Source organism: Coptis chinensis, chromosome 2 (assembly GCF_015680905.1).
Source record: "Coptis chinensis isolate HL-2020 chromosome 2, ASM1568090v1, whole genome shotgun sequence".
Classification (NCBI taxonomy): domain Eukaryota; kingdom Viridiplantae; phylum Streptophyta; class Magnoliopsida; order Ranunculales; family Ranunculaceae; genus Coptis; species Coptis chinensis.
In genome coordinates, this window is record NC_141457.1 from 99083904 (window position 1) to 99095202 (window position 11299).

The following is an 11299-nucleotide window of genomic DNA, read 5'->3' on the forward strand; positions in this document are numbered from 1 at the left end:
TGGGTGTTCAGGGGGGTGGCCCCCATACCTTTATATACTTCTCACTGATGATTATGAATGAATATCCCATGATGTGAGTACATAAACTTGGGGAAATAGAACATTCAATAAAGTGAATCGGTTTACTCAACTTTCACCATTTGAATAAAAATGCAAGTATTGCATGTTGTGCTGTAGTTATATAATCTTTATAGGAGAAAATATGTCAAGCACTATATGTCATGCTCAGTGGCGGAGCCAGGAAATTGGGTGAGGGTGAGCCACAACTAGTTACTATATAAAAACTAAAATAAGATAACACCCAATTTGTCAAATTTTTGTTTTCCCTTGCATTATTTTTAAAAGTAAAAAAAAAAAAAAACACAATTCGAATCCCATCACAAAAAATATGTAAATTTTGGAATTACAAAAGACTAGATTGCTTAATAGATCGATTTAGGAGAAAAAAAATATTACACGGATATTTAGCTTTAGAAAATTAGGAACTTAAGAAGAAAGTGCCTACAAATATATGCTTCTTACAAATATATATGCTTATGGAAACCACTTTAAAATTCCACAAATGAAAAAAACAATAAATTCTTTAAAACTGTAAGGAAAATAGTTCAAAAGGCATTGGGAAAAAAAATAAATACATAGGCACAATAAAAAATATTATACAATGTTTCGACATTTTTTTTTTGGCTAAAGGGTAATTAATATTAATAACAAAAAATGGTGTTACAGACTTACAAAGCGTTTACAAATTCTAGATTGGGAATATAATTCTCATGTTTACGCTTTCTCAAAAATCTATACTGGGTAAGCAAAATTTGGATTTTCAAACTAGCTTGTTGCGCCAACATGGTTTATGATCCCACCATTGTTTTAAACTATACATGTTTAGACACCAGTACATTTTTTTTGTGGTCACTTTAGCATTTATTTTAATTGTTTTTCGTTTTTCGTTTTTTCATTTAATCGAAATTCAAATCAATGCTTTAAGTAGATTCAAAAGTAAATTTATTACAATTTTATGCAACAAATTAAATTGTAATGGACTCAAGTAATCGATGGATTGAATTCATTACGTACAAAATTGAATTATAACTAAAAAAATAAGAGATTGGGGAATTAAGGTTTAGAAAACATACCAATAAACATGCATATGAATTATTGGGACTGAGATTTGAAAATGTTATTACTCTTTTTTTCTCTTTCATCTTTTTTGGTTTTCCAAACAAGGAAAAACACTTGCCAAAAGTGTTGTTTCTCAAAATACATAAAATTAGAAATGTAACAAAATCATTTTCATATATATAGTAGTAATTTTTTTTTTGGAAGAAATTGAGGGTGAGCCAGGGCGTACCCTGGGCCCCCCCTAGCTCCGCCACTGGTCATGCTATCACTGATACTCTTAGTGCTTCAGTTTTTCCATCACCACCACCTCGACAATATAGTTCTTATCCAAGTACAACATAGAAGGTATAAAATAAGATCATCTCATAGTATAGACAGCAAATATGAGAGGCAAAGATGGTATTTGAGAAATGACAAAGAGTAACCAACATCTTTTATTTTTCTTTACATACATAACTATATCTTTACATGGATAGTTACAGGTCTAAAACCAATTCACAAATAACTTTCGGGACCTTCAACATAGTGCAATTGAGAGAATTATAAATAGGGAAATAAGCACTAATATCTTAACAAATGAAAATGCATAAGTCATATGTCGTCAGAACCATACACGCCAATTATGTCTATACATTTGGACTTGTGGTGCGGTTCACAACAGCATGACCAATCCCAGGACTGTGACCTGGTATGGTAGGGCGATAATCTTTCTGTCCTTCGACGTTACTATTATCCAAGTTGCCACCATGGACCTTGTCCTTCCCCATATCTTCTACACTGTAATCACTAGTGATCAGGCCTTTCTTCGCCATCTGTGTCTCTCCTGAACTCAAATGCCTTCCCTCGATTGAAAGAATCTCCTGAGAGATAGACAATGCAAGAAAGAAAATACAAGTACTCAGGAACTTGATATTGGCCATATAACTAAGAGGGAAGTAAAGAATTTAAGTTTCCCGAGTTACTTGGTTGAACTAGCTAGGATTCGTACAGAAGATCTATGTTGCAGGTAAGAGAGGAAGAGAAAGGGCAAACAAGATACGAACAACCTGTCTTGTACCTTTGATATTTATAGACTTTAAGGCAATGCATGTGAGGGTCCTCAACATCAATTAATATTCCCAAAAATATGGTCACCTTAGCTTGCTTATCTCTCACAAAATTCTTCTGCATACCATACCATGCAACTGTTCTTTTGCACTCTTTTCATCTATCATCTTTTATAGAATACAGCATAAATGTAACTGCATTGTGGCACACACACAAAATCACGGACTAACAATCTCAGTGCCACGCGGTTCCCCCATTTGATTGGGTGGTTGATCTCCGAGCACAACTTGCCCTTACATGTGATGAAAGGCTAGTTTAACTTTAAAATTTGAAAATTGCAGTTCAGTGCATTAGCTGGTAGTGAAAGGATGGTGTCTACTTGATGCTGTGCAGATTCTTGCTGAGAAATACCTTGATGAATATGATGGTGTCGTGAAAGTATGAGAGGTTGTTACAAGTAGTACGAGGGCGCACGCGCTCAGTATTAACCTTGATGCAAGCGCGCACGCGCTCAAGGCTAGAGGATGTTACAGTAGAACGAGGGCGCACACACTCAATGTTGCCCTTCTTACAAGCACGCACGCGCTCTGGGTTTTTCTGTGGGCTTTATGCGAACAGTCGCTTGTTTTGTTTATTTTTGGTAGGATTGGTTCGGTGAATTCACCGCTTGTTTATTTTAGGGTTAGGACGCATATTTAAAGGCTTAGGAGAATTTATTAAAATAATTCCGTCATTTCTTGGTTAAAGAACGATTAGTTGATTGTTTGTGAGCTAACGCACTTAGTATTACATTAGTTGGTATCAGATTCAGTTACGATCTGCAATATGCCTCGTCAAGCAGGAAGAGAACGTGGTAGACCTCAAAGAGAAGCTAATATGGACGATGTGTATGCTCGTGATCGAATGGTCGAACTTTCAAGGCAGGTAGCAGCGCTAACCCGCCAAGTCGAGGCCCTTAATCGGCAACCCGACCAACCACGAGACCGTGAACCATAGCTGGTGGAGGACGATATGGAGGCAGAGGATAATAACCCCTTTGCCGATTTGGAGGAGATTTACAATTTCCCGCATGTTCCACAACACAGAGAGAACAGGCGCTAGGAATCTGGTTTGAAAATTGATCTGCCCGAGTTTCATGGTAGCCTACAACTAGATGAACTGATTGATTGGCTCGGGACTGCGGAAGAAGTTATGGAGTTCAAAGAAGTGTTATACGACAAACAGGTGGCGCTTGTGGTAACTCGTTTTCGTGGTCGCACTATGGCTTGGTGGCAACAGTTGAAGGCGACTCGTTACAGACGAGGTAAGTCTAAAATCGTGGATTGGGGTAAACTTAAAAAATATCTCCGTGCTGATTTTTTACCATTCAATTATACGTGTGAATTATATCAACGCTTTCAGAATTTGCGTCAAGGTGCCAAATCTGTGGATGACTATACCAAGGACGTTTATCAGTTATTGTCTCGTGTCGAACTGACAGAGTCTGATGATCAGTTGGTGGCCCGCTATATTGGGGGGTTTCGTTCTAACTTGCAGGATGCCTTGAACCTATTTGATATTTTTTCGGTCTCTGAGGCTCATCAACGTGCCTTATTAATTCTAGAAAAACAACATAACGCAGGGTTAGTGGTCATGTTCCCCACACTCCCAATGTTCCTATCACTAGGCCGCAGGGTCCAGAAGCTCTTGGTCGTGGCACTAATTCGGTTAAGTGTTTTCGTTGTGGTGAGATTGGTCACTATGCTAACAAATGTCCAAAACCGCCTGCTCCTGGTAAGATTTTGTTTGCTGAGAATGAGGATATTGATGAGGATCTCGTGGGTGGGTTTCTTAGGGCTCCCATTTTTGATGTGGGCTCGGATGACATTCCGGAAGAACTAGTTACTGGTGACAGGGGTGAACTTCTGGTGGTGCACCAACTGTGTTTTACTCCTAAGGAGACTGAGGGTGATGGTTGGCTCCACAATCATATTTTTCAGTCGACTTGTACCATTTTTGAAAAGGTCTGCAAGCTGGTTATTGATTCAGGCAGCTGTGAGAATGTTGTCTCTTCTAAAGCTGTTCGTAAGCTTAACTTGGCCACTGAGAAACATCAGGCGCCTTATTCTCTCTCTTGGCTGAAGAAAGGCACAGAGGTAATAGTGACCAAGGCCCAAAATATCGATATCGATGAATATATCGGTGTACCCAAAAACCGATATATATCGGATATATCCATTTTTTTGGTAACCAATCCAAACTATTTAAAATATCGAAATATCGAAAATATAATATCAGAAATATCGGAAATATATCGGAAATATATTGGAAATATCGGATTTATATTAAAAAATGGTCAAAAAGTCAACCGATATATATCGGATATATCGATTATATTGACGATATAAAGTTTTATATCGGAAATTCCGATATATATCGGGAAAAAAAGGTTATATATTCGGTGGATATATATCGGAAATATCGATATCGGTGTACCAAAATATCGATATATATCGGCGATATATCAACGATATTTTGGTCCTTGATAGTGACTAAGCGGTGTTTGGTTTTTTTTTCTACTGGTTCTAAGTATGCTGATAATATGTGGTGTGATGTTAGTTGTTACCATGGATGCTTGCCATTTGTTATTGGGTCGCCCCTGAAAATTTGATCTGCAAATTGCTCATGATAGTTAGAAGAATACTCATAGTTTTAGTTTGAGGGTGTTAAAATTGTGTTAGTACCGCCTTGAAAGCCTGTGCCCATAGCCTCAGCCGAGCCAAAGTCTTCTTGTTTGGCTTTGCACAGTTTTGAGACCGAACTGCTCGGTGCTAGTCACGTGTTTATTTTAATGTGTGAACCTAACACGCCAAAGATTGATGTGCCAGTGTGTGTGCAGGGATTGTTACAGGAGTTTTCTGACCTTTTTCTGGATTAGTTACCGGCTGGGTTGCCTCCTATGAGGGATATACAACACCAAATTGATTTGGTTCCTGGTTCTAAAATCCCAAATCGTCCGCATTATCGGATGAGTCCGAAAGAGCATGCTGAGTTATAGCAACAGATTACTGATTTGCTTGATAAATGATTTATTCGGGAAAGTTTAAGCCCATGTGCGGTTCATGTTTTGTTAGTTTCCAAGAAGGATGATTCTTGGCGTATGTGTGTTGATAGTCGGGCTATTAATAAGATCACTACCAAGTACAAATTTCCTATTCCAAGGTTAGATGGCATTCTTGATCAGTTACACGGTGCTGCCGTCTTTACCAAGCTTGACTTAAAGTCCGGTTATTATCATATTCACATCCGTATTGGTGATGAGTGGAAGACTGCCTTTAAGACAAAGGAGGGCCTGTATGAGTGGTTAGTCATGCCATTTGGCCTCTCTAATGCACCCAGTACTTTCATGTGAGTCATGAACCAGGTGTTGAAGCCATTTTTGGGCAAGTGTGTGGTGGTTTACTTCGATGACATCTTAATTTACAACAAGGATGCCCTATCTCATCTCCAGGATCTCCAGGCGGTGTTGTCTATCTTATGCCAAGCTCATCTCTTTGCTGCTGTTGCTAAGTGCATTTTATGTACTGACTCAGTTCTGTTTCTAGGTTATGTTTTTTCGGCCGAAGGTATCTCTGTGGATATGTCTAAGGTCGAGGCGGTTCGCTCCTGGCCTAGCCCGACGACATTAACTGAAGCCCGTAGTTTTCATGGGTTTGCTTCTTTTTATCGCCGCTTTGTTCCTCATTTTAGTACTATCACTGCTCCTATTACTGACTATTTGCGTGGTAGTAAGTTTTTTTGGTCTCAGGCCGCTGAAGAGAGTTTTCAGTTTCTCAAGACTAAACTTATTTCGGCACCAATTCTTAAACTGCCGAATTTTTCATCTCCATTTGAAGTGTGTACTGATGCTTCTAAAGTTGGTATTGGGGCCATTCTTAGTCAACATACTCACCCTGTCGCTTATTTCAGTGAGAAACTCTCAAGTGCGAAACAGAACTACAGTGCTTATGAGTTAGAATTTTATGTCATTGTTCAGACCCTTAAACATTGGCGTCATTATTTGATTCACTCCGAATTTCTCCTTTATACTAACCATGAAGCACTTAAGCATATTGGTAACCAAGATAATGTCAGTGCCCGACAACTGCGCTGGTCTAGTTATTTGCAGGATTTTACCATTGTCCTGCGCCACAAATCTGGGGTTCAAAATCATGTGGCGGATGCTCTTAGCAGGCGTTCTTTGTTGTTGGTGTCCTTGCGTACTACGGTTTTTGGATTTGACTCTTTTCCTGAGATGTACACTAGTGATCCCTATTTTTCCCTTGTTCTGACTGATATACAGGAAGGCCAGTTATTTGAGTTTTCTCTATACAAGGGGTTTTTGTTTAAGAGTAAGCGTCTTTGTGTTCCTGCCTGCAGCCTGCAGCCTTCATCTCCGCCTCATTACTTAATTGCATAATGAGGGCCACTTTGGGTGTGACAAGACACTACGGCTCGTATCTGAGTCTTATTTTTGGTCGGGTCTTAGCACAGATGTTCACAAGTTTGTTGCGCGTTGTCATATTTGCCAAGTCTTAAAGGGCCATGCTACTAATGCAGGGTTATATATGCCTTTACCTGTTCCGAGTTGTCCATGGTGTGATATCAGTATGGACTTTGTTTTGGGTCTTCCTCGTACTCAACGGGGTCATGACTCTATTTTTGTGGTGGTAGATCGGTTATCTAAGATGGCGCATTTCATTGCGTGCAAGAAAACTACTAATGTTGTCAATGTTGCACAGTTGTTCTTTTAAAATGTTTACCGGTTACATGGTTTGCCTACCTTTATTGTTTCTAATCGGGATACTCGTTTCCTTAGTCATTTTTGGCGTTGTTTATGGAAGATGATGCACACTGAGTTGAAATTTAGTACTGCCTATCATCCACAGATGGATGGCTAGACAGAGGTTGTTAATCGGTCCTTGGGTAACCTGTTACGTTCTTTGGTGGGTACTAAGATCAAGCAGTGGGATTCTCATCTTGCCCAAGCCGAGTTTGCCTTTAACCGTTCGGTTAATCAGAGTTCTGGGTATAGTCCCTTCCAGGTTCTCTATGGATTTAATCTTCGCGTTGCGGTTGATCTAGCGCCTATTCCTAGTTTACAGCCTATTCATTCTACTGTTGTTGAGATTGCTCAACACCTTCAGGATACTCATGCTACTGTGCATCAGAAGTTATTAGAGTCAAATGCAAAGTACAAGGCTACTGTTGATCGCCATTGTCGGGATATGATGTTCATTTTGAGGTGGGTGATTTTGTCTGAGCTGTACTTACTAAAGACCGTTTTTCCTTTGGTGACTATAATAAATTGAAACATCGCAAGATTGGTCATGTGGAGGTAGTTGAAAAGATTAACGCTAATGCCTATCGCCTTCGTTTGCCTAGTCATATACGGACTTCGGATGTCTTCATTGTTCGCCATCTCATCCCATTCTGTGGTGATTTGTCTGATGATGAGGATGATTTAAATTCGAGGATGAATTCCTTCCAAACGGGGGGGAATGATGCAGTGCAGATTCTTGCTGAAAAATACTTTGATGAATATGATTGTGTCGTGAAAGTATGAGAGGTTGCTACAAGTAGTACGAGGGCGCACGCGCTCAGTATTAACCTTAATACAAGCGCGCACGTGCTCAAGGCTAGAGGATGTTACAGTAGAATGAGGGTGCACGCGCTTAGTGTTGCCCTTCTTACAAGCGCGCACGCGCTCTGGGCTTTTCTATGGGCTTTATGCGAACAATCGCTTGTTTTGTTTATTTTTGGTAGGATTGGTTCGGTGAATTCATTACTTGTTTATTTTAGGGTTAGGACGCCTATTTAAAGACATAGGAGAATTGTGATAGGGCATTCATTGATTTTATTAAAATAATTCTATCATTTCTTGGTTAAAGAACGATTAATTGATTGTTTGTGAGCTAACACACTTAGTATTACATTACTACTAATCATGCTACAACAAAATACAAAGATTGTTTGATAAAAAATCAAAAACAGTGTGATGGTGATCAGCCTCCCACTGCTATATTGGACTAAACGCTTGGGATTCTTATGTACTTCCCACTTAAACAAATATACTATTTTAATTGGATGGTTCAAGTGAGAACTTTAGCAATGTTTTGGTCGACAAATACAAGTGAAAGTGTGCAAACCATCTTTTTGCAGTTTCAAGCAATTGAGTATAACATGGTATCTCATGACTAAAAAAAAACGTACTCCTCGGAGTGAAAACCTTCAAACACAAGGTTAAGGGCTCAAATATATACATATATATTTTTTTGGATCTGTCAATATAATTTAAGGACTCAAATCTTTCTAACAATGTCATTTTGGCTACCCTGACAGAAAAAAGAAGATGCTGACCTTTCAGTGATTTTTATTCTTATGGGCAGTTGGGCACAACTTATATATAAAAATATTACAAGGAACTGAGCCAATGACCCAAACCACATCCCTCCCACCTAAACCCTTCAACCTCTTTCCCTTCTGAAGGAACGAGTTTATCCAAGAAATCGGCACCCAACACCTCAAGGCTTGACCGGCCAGTGGACTGAAAAAAGAAAAATAATTACTAAGGCTGAGTCTAATGGCTCCCTATCCCTCTAAAAGTAGTGTTGAAGTCAATAAAATATAAATTTAAAATAAAATCAAAATAGAGTTAAAAGTCGATAAAGTGAATTTTAAAATCAACAAAATGAAATTAAAAGTCAAAGGATTTTTTTCTATCTCTTGATTTTTTCTACTTTATATAAGGATTTTTTGATTTTAAATTTCATTTTATCGACTTCAACAGATAGAAAGTAAAAAAGAGAGAGTAAAATGACTTTAATTTCTATTTTGTTGATTTTAGCTCTACTTTATTGACTTTTAGCTTTATTTTGTTGATTTTAGCTCTACTTTATTAACTTCAACACTACTTTTAGAGGGATAGGGAGCCATTGGACTCAGCCTAACAGCGACCATGATAAAAAGGCGAAATTATTGAACAACTCAAGGTACAATTTAGATTTAGTTATTTCTTATGCAATCATCAGGGCACTGATGAATCTTTAAAAATATATTACATTTTATGTACAGCTTTCTATGCCTGACCATAAATTGTCTATGAATCTATTAGATATTTAGTTGTACTTTTTTCTACCTCGCTTAGGTTCATTCTCTGATAAAGTCAAGTCAGATTCAATTCCTTTCTTGTTCATTGGTTATAATATTTGGGTTATAGCAACTGCTGGACCTCACCACTTATTATTGGTGGCAACTTATTTATAGTGAAAAAAAAACATCAATGGTCTATATTTCTTCTCAACTAGCTGTTACTAAAACTAGTCAAAGTTATGAATCTTCATACCATTAATTTGAATATTGAATGAATCGAATCTGACTTCAAGATGTGTTTGGCCTTCAAAAGATTGTGTAATAAGTTTCTGGCCGATGATTTGGTTGATGTTTGAAATTTTTACTCTTTATCTTTCTTAAATATTGATTTCAATAACTAACTTTTTGTTATGTTACTTATTACCCAGTTGATTTCCTTTTATGGTGAAGCCCAAACTGAAAGATATGGTTGGTATTTTTATTTTAAAATATATTCATCAAAGCACCATAAACCTGAACTAGTGTGTGGGCTCTGCAACCAGAAATCTAATATGCCAAGAGAACAGGAACCATTCATCTAAAGAAAGTTTTGCTAGAAGTATTGGATGGTTCAGAGATGACCAAATGATATGACCTTTTCCATTCAGCTGCAAATGAAATGAATCTCATAAGATTTTTCTTTAGAACCAAGATTCTGTAAATACTTCCCTATATTATTGAGAGATTTTCTACAAACTCTTGTTCATTAAGTCATCAAGACACAAAAATTACATTCTGCTCATTGAAACTTCAAGCTATTTTGAGAACGAAAATAAATTTTCACGGCTTTTTTGACAGGTTTTAGGATTTCAGTTCTGCATTATAATTTTGCGAAGCTTACCACGTTCATAACTTCAATCAACTTCTTACCATTATATGACTGTACATGTAGAATTAAAAATAATGACTGCACTGAGTATAAATGCTACAAGTTAAGAAAGTTTGCAGGTCATAACACAAGTATAAATAAGGTATTTGAGTTTTGACGACGGCCTTGCCTCAGCCGTGTCCTGGTAGGTGGTCAAATAGTATTTTAATTAAAACTTTGTTGTCGCTTCATAGGTACAAATACTTCACTGTATTTGGCATCCATGGATGACTTCGGTTAACTGATCATGCCCCTATCATCCCCACAACACCCTTTAGCTATTATAACCACTAAGAATTTGCTCTGCAATCTTTTCTTGGCGAAGGGAACCAACAAGAATCAGAGCCATATAAAGCCTCATAGATGACCTTACATATTAGGCTTCATAGATGAAATTTGCCATAGTAACTATTTTTCCTAGCAGGGAGTATAATTGCAGCTGTAAGAAGGCTATCACATGGTGTGGGTAATCTCAACAACTTAAAGTTACATACCTTCTCTTTTAGCAAGTTTTGGTCAAGAATCATAAAATTTGTAGTCAAATCCGCCCACCATATGAACTTAGAAGTGCCCATGGTCCACCACTCAACCTTTTGCTCTTTTAAAAATGAAGCGTGTGTTCATTCTAAAATAAGGTCAAAACCTGCAAATGATGAGCTTGAAAATGTTATATCAAAAGATAAATAGATTGAGAAAGATTCTGAAAGAGAACCATGCCGGCATTTTCTTGTGGTGCATGGTAGCTCCTCGAGTTCTGGAACTCACTCCCAACCACTGAAACTAAAGTGGATAAAAAAACATGGAAAGAGAAAACAAAGAGAATTTTATTTTGTGCTGTCTGTTGGAATATACTGCACAGGTGCTAAAATTCTTATTATATAACTTTTGTGACAGAAAATATACACAGAAGTGATGAATGACAAATAGGGGTTAGGCGATAGTGACACTGTCAGAAAGTTGGGCCATTTGAATCCCACCAACCTCTAATTTCCAGTATATAGGTTTATAGTTTTATACTAATGTCCTCCCTTCCAAGAACTCCACCATTGAGCCTACTTAACTCTTACTGATGTTCATAGAGGTAACCCATTTACAGGAAGGTATAGATAATAAACC

At 37.7% G+C, this 11299-nt stretch overlaps 1 long non-coding RNA gene across 1 annotated transcript; it reads right to left on the reverse strand.

The window, feature by feature from the left end:
• Positions 1-1532: 1532 nt before the first annotated feature.
• LOC147519512 (uncharacterized) lies at positions 1533-10826 on the reverse strand. Its single transcript, XR_015214243.1, has 2 exons — positions 10678-10826; positions 1533-1979 (listed from the first exon to the last, which is right to left on the reverse strand). It is a non-coding gene; the product is annotated as an uncharacterized LOC147519512 (long non-coding RNA).
• Between the last annotated feature and the right edge of the window lie 473 nt (positions 10827-11299).